At 44.5% G+C, this 9,930-nt stretch overlaps 1 long non-coding RNA gene across 1 annotated transcript; it reads right to left on the reverse strand.

Moving 5' to 3' along the window:
- Positions 1-534: 534 nt before the first annotated feature.
- Positions 535-5,443, reverse strand: LOC309614419. Its single transcript, XR_014236165.1, has 2 exons — positions 1,795-5,443; positions 535-1,007 (listed from the first exon to the last, which is right to left on the reverse strand). It is a non-coding gene; the product is annotated as an uncharacterized lncRNA (long non-coding RNA).
- Positions 5,444-9,930: the final 4,487 nt, after the last annotated feature.

Raw genomic sequence — 9,930 nt, forward strand, 5'->3', positions numbered from 1 at the left:
GGGCTCGTATACAACTTGCTTAGCTGCCCCTCCCTGCACCATCAGGCCGCATTTCAGTATCTATCTGTCCGTCTGTCATCTAGCATCTCTCTCTCTTTCAATGTCTTTTTCTACCCCTGTCTCTATCTCCTCCTGCCCCATTTATCTCTCTCCCTCTCTCTCCTCCACCAATATCCCTCTCAATCTCTGTTTCTCCCCCCCCACTTCCTCTTTTCAGTCTCTGTTTCGTTCTCTCTCCGCCCCCCCATCTCTCTCCTCATTCTTCCGGCCGCATTCTCTGCTGGAGTCTTCCGCTCTCCCCACGGAAGGGGGCTGAAGTCCCAGCTGATCTGACGTCTGCTCTGGGCGCCTCAGTGTTAGTAATTCATTACTGAGCATAGTTTGTGATTTATTTTTCTGTATCTAAGGGGTGAGGTACTGAGGCAAGTTTGGGTTTGGGTTATTTTTTTTACTGTTTTGGTACCTTGAACATAGTTAGCAGGTTCAGAAGCTCCTTTCTAAATGGATGTTCACTGCTCTTTTCAAGATTCCCGGAAAACTTTTTTTTTTTTTTTTAATTTTTATTTATTTATGGCTGTGTTGGGTCTTCGTTTCTGTGCGAGGGCTTTCTCTAGTTGCGGCAAGTGGGGGCCACTCTTCATCGCGATGCGCGGGCCTCTCACTGTCGCGGCCTCTCTTGTTGCGGAGCACAGGCTCCAGACGCGCAGGCTCAGTAGTTGTGGCTCATGGGCCCAGTTGCTCCGCGGCATGTGGGATCTTCCCAGACCAGGGCTCGAACCCGTGTCCCCTGCATTGGCAGGCAGATTCTCAACCACTGCGCCACCAGGGAAGCCCCCGGAAAACTTTTTGAAAGGGCTTCTCGGTGGCAAACCCCCAGGACTACTCTGTTGTACCTTCTGGGAAGAAGACAAGCCTGCGGCTGGGCTCCTGGGCTCTAGTTGCTGGGCAACAGCCAGTGATTTGTCGGCTGCATCCTCAGTGTCCTTTTCTGTAATAATTGCGCCTTCCTTAAGGAGTAAGTAGGACAGTGCAGGTAAAGGGCTTCGGGAAGGCACATGGCATGGATTCAGTGAACAGCAGCGAGTACTAGTTTATTATTTCTTTGCCACGAGCTCCCTCCAGGAGGCTAGAGCTTGGCTTCTGAGCACAAGTGCTTGACGGAGGGCGCTTTGCGTTCCCTGAACCGAGGAGTCCTGCGGGAGAGGTTTGGCCCTACCTCACCTGTGACTTCCTCTCTGTGACTTTGTAAGTCAGGGCTTTGTGATTCAGTTTCTCTTTGAATAAAACAAATGCTCTTTACTTACCACCCCTCCCATACTGTTTATAAAACACTCACCACACCTTTATGGAGCCCTTATGATGAGCTAGGTTTAGAGAGAAAGAAATACCCGGCCACAGCCCCTCCTCACCACCTCGCATCCCAGGGTGCCTGGGGCAGCGCCAGTGTTCGCCTCGGTGCTAAGGGCACGTCCTTCTGTTCCCCAAGTGTGCTTGGTTGGGTGACAAATAAGGTCACTCTACAGAAAACGTAACACCAGGCCTGGGTAAGCTCAAAGTCAGGTGTAAGAGACAAAGATACATTGATAGATGACAGATAGATAACTGATAGATAGGAGATAAATAGATGACAGATAAATGGATGCATAGATAGATAAATAGACAATTGATTAGAGACAACAGATGAAACAGACAGATAGATAGATAGATAGATAGATAGATAGGTAGGTTGATAGATGAGAGAGACAGACAGACACACGGGAGATTAAGAGAGCTAGACTGGGCATCACATCCTACCTGCAGAGCTGAGTAGCTCCGTGACCGTGGACAAATCACCTCCTCTCTGCATCTCCGTTCTTCATCTGGAAACCAGGGATCACTGGGTGGTACCCACCTCTGGGGCTGGTGCGCTGACTAGCGGGCAGGTGCTTTGGCCTGTGCTCATGCACAATCAGCTCAGGTTTTCTCAGCGGGCAACCGATCACACGGTCGCGGCTCTAGCAAAGAAGGGGTTCACCTCCCCAAGAAAGAGAACACCTCAAAAGGAAATATCTTAATTGTAGCATACAATGTTGCGTGTCATGTCAGGAAATAGAATTCTATTTTATGGTTTAGTACATTTTTCTTTTGGAATTCATCTGGGGCTGGGGAGATGGGCTCAACTATTAGATTACAGGTCATCTGAAGTGACAACAACACAGCAGGCCAGGAGGGTGAGGGCTAGGGTGGAGGATGTACATCATGCAACAGGGGAAAGGATGATGGTGTGATGGCTTCTGCCTAAGCTGGGCGACAGGAGAGGGACAGGGACAGGGGAGGCAGAGAAAGTGGCCTTCTGAATAGGACCCCAAACCTCCTGCCATGTCCTGCTCACACATGCCCCCAAACAGAGCAGATGAGGTAGAGGCTGAAGGAAGCACGGTTTTTATTTCAGAAACATCCACAGCTCCTGTTCCACCAACTCTCCAAATGCCTTTTTTTTTTTTTTTGGCACTACATGTGGCAATTGGGATCTCAGTTCCCCAACCAGGGATCGAAACTGCTCCCCCTGCAGTGGAAGCAAGAAGTTTTAACCACTGGATCACCAGGGAAGTCCCCAGATGCCTACTTGAATTTTATTATCCCAACCCCTGCCCCACTGAGGAGGAAGCTGGAGCCCAGGGAAGCTGGATGATTGTGACACCCCACAGCCACAGGCCAGAGGACCAGTGTTTGGACTCTCCTCCCTCTCTAAGGCTTTCCTGCCTCTGATTACTTTCCACCTTAGGTCAAGTTATGGGGTCCTCATAGCTGAGATTTGTCTTACCTGCTTCTTAAACCTCAACTCAAACTGACTTAAGCAAAATAGGAATTTATTGGCTCGTATAACTTAAAGATCTAGGAGTTGATAGCTTCAGGCATGGCTGGACCCAGGACTGGGGCTCAAACCAATATCCACCAAGTTCATCTCTTTTTCTGCTTTCTTCTATGTTGGCCTCACTCTTGGATAGGTCCCCTTTCCAAGGTTCCCCCTTGGATAGGGGACCTATCCAAGAGTAACTTGGTACTCTTGGACCAAGTAACTCTGGTAACTTCAGGTTACCAAGTAACCCTGGTAACTTCACATTAACATTCTCTCAGCTATAAGCCCCAGTGGAAATAAAACACCTCTTTGCCAATAATTCCAACGAAAGTCTTGGCTCAGGTCTCATCTGACCAACTTAGACCATTCGTGAACAGATCAGTTTGCCAAGCCTAGGTACTAATGTCCATCCCTGAAGTCAGGATTCAGGGTAAGGCCCCCAAAACCCACATGAGCTGCAAGTTGGGGTGGTGTTAGTCAAAGGAAAATGAGGGAGCTTTTTACTCAAAGAAGGGAAAGTGGATACTCTGTAAACAAAATATATGGATGTCTATCGCATGCAGTAAGTGCTCAATATACTTTAGCTATTAAAGGGAGCACTTGACCAAAAGTTAAAGACCTTAGGGGATCATTGAAGCTCCAGAATCATACCTTTAAGCTGGTGGTTCTTTATCTTGGGGGTTCTTTGTCTTAAAACTCTTCCATCCCTGAGCCCCACCCTCACGGGTTCTGATTCAGTTGATCTGGGGTGAGGTCTGCCCAGCACTGAGTATTAAATGCACCCAGGAGAACGTAATGTACGGGGCTGAAAACCACTGCTTGAAGCTAATACACACGCTTGGCTGGTGCCCACAAACTCTCAACCATGGGACCACCTCCTTTAAGACCCAAGGAATTATTAGGAAGTAATGATTATATGTGACGCTTCAATGCAGAATTTAAAAATCTCTCCACATTATTTCTTCCAGTGTCCCATGTACTGAAACTGGACTTTGGTGGTAGCTAAAAAAATGCAAAGTGGAACAGAGCTTGGGTGTGTGAGAGTGTGTGTGTGTCCCTTGTGATTATACAAAACCTTACTTGGAGTGGTTAAATCAGCAACACAGATGACTCAGGAACTTAACTAATGCTGAGTCATATGCCTCCTTGTTATTTCAACTTTCTTCCCCCTTCCTCCACCTCATGTCGTCCACAAATGTCGGATAAAAGGTTGTGGGTATTTAATATCATTAATGACAGACGGGTGGACATCATGCGCCTCCAGAGATGATATCCTGAGAAGCATACAACATCTTCTCTGCTCTGCATTCCAGCCAAGAATGCATAACCTACACCTAATCAAACACGACTTGAGGAACATTCTGTTATAATGGGGTAGCGGGCAGGGGAAGGATGGTGGTTTTCAAAAATGCTAATCTCACAAAAAACAAAGAAAAACTGTGGAAATTTTCTAGATCCAAGGAGGCTAAAAGGACATGACAATTAAATGCGAACCCTGCCCCTAGACAGGACTCTGTACTGGCGGGGGGAATGTCAAAAGCAACAGCACAGGCTAACTGATGAAACTGGAACGTGGATGATAAATTAAAGAGTTGTATCAGGATAAATGTATGAAGTTGTTAAATCTACTGTGGCTGTGTGAGCGCTTATCCCCATTCTTAGCAAATACATACTTGGAATATTCAGGAGAAAAGGGCCATGATGAATGTTGCTCAACTTTTTTTTTTTTTTTTTAATTTTATTTATTTATTGTTGGCTGTGTTAGGTCTTCATTTCTGTGCGAGGGCTTTCTCTAGTTGCGGCGAGCGGGGGCCACTCCTCATCGCGGTGCGCGGGCCTCTCACTATCGCGGCCTCTCTTGTTGCGGAGCACAGGCTCCAGATGCGCAGGCTCAGTAGTTGTGGCTCATGGGCCCAGTTGCTCCGCGGCATGTGGGATCTTCCCAGACCAGGGCCCGAACCCGTGTCCCCTGCATTGGCAGGCAGATTCTCAACCACTGCGCCACCAGGGAAGCCCGGCCATGATGAATGTAACAGCCACAGATGGTTGAGGAAGAAAGTTTGTGTGTGTGTGTGTGTGTGTGTGTGTGTGTGTGGAGAGAGAGAGAGAAACCGAACAATCAAGTAAATGGAGTAAAATATTAATAATATTAGGGGCTTCCCTGGTGGCCCAGTGGTTAAGAATGCGCCTGCCGATGCAGGGGACATGGGTTCGAGCCCTGGTCAGGGAAGATCCCACATGCCGTGGAGCAACTAAGCCCGTGCGCCACAACTACTGAGCCCACGTGCCACAACTACTGAAGCCTGCGTGCCTAGAGCCCATGCTCTGCAACAAGAGAAGCCACTGCAATAAGAAGCCTGCGCACTGCAACGAAGAGTAGCCCCCGCTCGCCGCAACTAGAGAAAGCCCGCGCACAGCAACGAAAACCCAATGCAGCCAAAAATAAATAAATTAAATAAATAAATTTTTTAAAAATTATTTAAAAAATTAATAGGTAAATATGATATAGGGTATACAGGTAATCTGTATTATTTCTATATTTGCAAATTGGTGGGTAAGTTTGAAATTATTTTCAAGTAAACAGTGTTTTAAAAGCTGGAGACAGAGAAAGGCTATAAACAATAAACAGAGTGTTCGTTTAGTTGAAATGTAGAAATATACTTCATAACTCATCAAGATTAAGAATTCCAAACACACACCCACCCCCATATATCAAAGCTCATACCTCATACTAATAAAATGAAGCGTTCCTGTTTGCACCCAAGATAATTCAACAGTCAAAATGTGAGGTGCATTCCTGAACATTTTCATAAACTCTCCCAGATTAGGGGGTTTACAGGAAGCTGCCAGATGGTACAGCCATACCCCAGTGGTTTCTCAGGACCCTAGAAGTTTCTGAAATACAAGCCACTAAGTTACACTGCAGTACACACAGAAACACTCCCTCTACTTAAAGCTTCCCGGTGGTATTCATTGCCCCCTTAGAATAAAATCCAAACTCTTAACCTCTGGCTCACGAAGTCCTGTAAGCATTTGGTCTCTTTTTTTTAATTTGGCTGTACCACGTGGCTTCCGGATCTTAGTTCCCTGACCAGGGATAGAACCCAGGTCCCCAGCAGTGGAAGCGTGGAGTTCTAACTACCAGACCGCCAGGGAATTCCCTGGTCTCTTTCATTTATTGGGTTTCATATCAGACTCCCCCTCGTTAGCCTGCTTTCTGGTTCTCGAACACGCCAAGCCCTTTCTTAACTCAGGGTCTTTGCACCTGCTGTTCCCTCTCCTGGAATACTCTTATCCAGTGCTTCACATAACTGCCTTCATCTTCCAAGATCATGTCAGTCTCAACTCAACTGTTGTCCAGCTCTCTCTATTTATCATAGAAATGACCACCAAGTGGATATTTTTTAAAACTCCATACAAATATAGTGCAGAAACCTTATCTAAACATCTCCCACTCTGCTCAGTTTCTGGGCACTTCTTTTCCCTTCTGCTCTTTATAAAGAGACTATGCTGCATGACCCCACCCTTCTTTTGGGGTTACCCTCACCTCCTCAGAGAGCCCTTCCCTCAACATTCACCTCCTTCCTTTGCTTTATTTTTCTTCATAGCACTTATTACTCTCTGACCACACACACACACACACACACACACACAGTATATATCTGACAAATATAATCTACATATATTTCTGATTATCACTCCAACTCCCCAACCCCAACCTCCAATAGATTGTAAACTCCATGAGGGCAGGGAGTGTGTATATTTTTATCACCACTGTATCCCAGCACCTAAAGCCAAGCCTGGCATAATAGACACTCTAGAATTTTTCTTGAATGAATCAGTGAACAAACGAGCAGGAATGGATACACAGTTGGCACTCCATGAATGAATGTTGAAAAGAAGAACAAAATTGGAAGCCTTCAAGTACCTGAATTCAAGCCTTACTATAAAGCTACAGTAACCAAGAGAGAGTTTTTACTGATGTAAGGAGAGATTTGTAGATCAGTGGAACATCCAGAAATATACCCATACAAATATGATCAGTTGATTTTATAAAAAGGCATCAACTTAATGGGAAAATGGTAGTCTTTTCGACAAATGATGCTGGAACAATTGGATATCCATAACAAAAAATAATGAACCTTGACCCTTTTCTCAACAGTATACATGAAATAGTCATTTGAAATGGACCAAAGAGCTAATAGACCTAAATGTGAGAGATAAACTTATAAAACTTTTAGAAGAACACAGGAGAAAAATCTTTATGGCCTTGGGTTAGGCAAATATTTCTTAGGACACAAGATCATCCATATAAAAGAAAAAAATGGATACATTAGTCCTCATAAAAATTAAAAACTTTTGATCTTCAAGACCCTATTAACAAAACGAAAAATCAAGTTACAAATGGGGAAAATATTTGCAAAGCATATATCTGATGAAAGGCTTGAATCTACAATAGAATAGATAAAGAATACCTATATTCTAGATATATAAGTAATAAGAAGACAATTTTTTTCAATGGGGAAAATGTTTAAGCAGACACTTCACCAGAGAAGAAAGAAGAATATCAAATAAGCACATGTACAGATATTCAATATCATCAGTCATTAGGGAAATGCACATTAAAATCACAATGAGATATTACCACACAACACACCCGCATTCTAGGCTAAAATTTTAAAGATTGATAATACCAGCTGTCAGCAAGGATGTGGAGCAATTGGAACTTCCATACAGGGCTGATGGGAATGCAAAATGGTGCAGCCACATTGTCAAATAGTTTGGTATTTCTTCTAAAGTGAAACATACACTTAGCACGCGACCCACCAATCCCACTCCAAGGCGTTACCGAAGAAAAATAAAAGCACATGTCTACACGAAAACTCGTGTTCATGACACGAGTTCATGACACGTGTTCATGACAGCTCTATTTATAATAGCCCCAAACTGGAAATAACCCAAATGTCCATCCACTGATGAATGAATAAACAAATTGTTATACATTCCTATGATGGACTATCACACAGCAATATAAAGGAAGGAATTACTAATATGCTCAAGAACACGGGTGAATCTCAAAAACATGTTCAGTGAAAGAAGTATATGATCCATTTATATGAGGTTCTAGAGAAGGCAAAGCTATAGAGACAGAAAGCAAACCAGTCATTGCCAAGGTTGTAGTGATGGTTACAGGGCTGTATGCCTTTGTCAGAATTCAAAACCAGACTTAACATGGGTGCATTGTGTTGTATGTAAATTATACCTCAATAAAATGCAAGCATGTTGGATGAAAAAAAAAATGTATTTCTGTCAGATGTGATATTTATTCACTTTCCACCTCTGGAAAAGTGCCAGCCTCAGCAGCTGTTGCCTGTCGACACTGACGTTCTTGTTAAGCTGCTGGGTCACCATAACCTGCTCTGGTGTTGCCAGAGGACAAATAATAATGATGACTAATGTTCATGCCTTGACCCAGTCACTGATCTTGACCTCCTCATCTGTAAAATGGGATCATCACAATGCCTGCCTCCTAGGCTTGTTTGGGGGAGGGCAAGAGGAAGTCATCCATATTAAGTATGACTTGGCTGCTGCTCAGTAAATATTAGCAAGCACTATACTAATTATAGGTTGGGCATTTATTAATGTGTCCGGTCCTGGGCTAAGCTCTTTGGAGACATTATTCCATTTCACCCTCACAGGGCAGGGCTTCTTCTTACTCCCCTCTTACAGATGAGGCTGAGGATCAGACCAGTGGGGGGATAGAAGGTCACACAGCTGGTAAGTGGTTAGATTTGGGATTCAAATCCAGACCTGCCTGACGGCACACTCAGAAGTGCTACAGGAATCCAGTTCTGATCATCACTGCTCTTCTTTCTCTTGTTTCCCTTCTATTCTTGAGTCACCAAGGAGTCATTTCCTGTATCATTAGATCCTTCAGTGGCCCCTCTGCCCACTGAGTCCTCCACCCACCTCTATGGCACATCCTTTCTTAGTGTCTTGCTAAAAGAATATCAAATCAGTTGGAAAGCGGTAATGGTCATCTCTTCAGAGAGACCTTCCCTGACCTCTCTCTATCTCCTTTCATTGCTGTATTGTTCTTCATGGCATTTGCCCTCTCTGACATTGTATAGTATCATTTTTGCTGACTGTCAACACACATACACACACACACACACACACACACACACACACACACACACCCCTCCCTATCCTCGTCCCCCACTCCACAGACAAGGGCTGAATCTGTGTGGAGTGTTGGGTTTATTTTCCCCACCATGCTACCCCTAGTACTTAGACTCTTCACATGGAACTGGTGTAATCATAAAGTTTGAGAAGGAACTTGTAAGGCCCTCATCCAACGCTTGCATTTTTATAGATGGGGAGATCCAGAGAGGTTAAGTGACTTCCCCAAGGTCACACAGCTGGTTGGGTCAAAGCCATAGAGCAAGCATTGAATTCTTTTGGGTCCCCATCAGGTGATGGTTCTGCTTCTTCACAATGCCCTCATGTCCAGGTCTAAGAAAGCAAGAGGCACAAGACACAATTTAATCATTTTTAAAAATTAATTTGAATGTCATGTAGTAGGGCTGGCAGTGAGGGGTCTAGGGGACATTTGACCTAGGCCTCATATTGATCTTCTGATGTCATCCCCAAAAATATTGCAGGCCTTCCCAGGGATGCAGTAATAGGGCTTCACCTTTATGCTTGTGTCCCATCCACAGATCATGCTGTTTATAGTTCATTCTAAGATATGGTGTCTTATAAATCCTCTAATCCTGTATACAGCCCAGCGTCACTGCAGTGAACAGTAATCAGTGTGAGTGTTCCAGTTCTTATTTTATTCAATGTAGGCACTGAAAATATTTCATAATTTTTGGTAACCCTTGTTTTCGCAATTCTTTATTTTTATTTCTTGAGATGCTAGAAGTCTCATCAAGTAGGCACAGGCTGGTCCTCTCCCAGACTCTCTGTGGCCCTGGGTCCTATACCTGTGTAGTGTCCACATTCTTTGAGATAGAATCCCCATCATACTCGCTCCCTGGGGGTACACAGCTCTCTGGAAGTCTAAGAGAGACAGTCTTCTCAGGCAC

This window comes from Balaenoptera borealis, assembly GCF_965194805.1.
Source record: "Balaenoptera borealis genome assembly, chromosome: 16".
NCBI classification, from domain to species: Eukaryota; Metazoa; Chordata; class Mammalia; order Artiodactyla; family Balaenopteridae; genus Balaenoptera; species Balaenoptera borealis.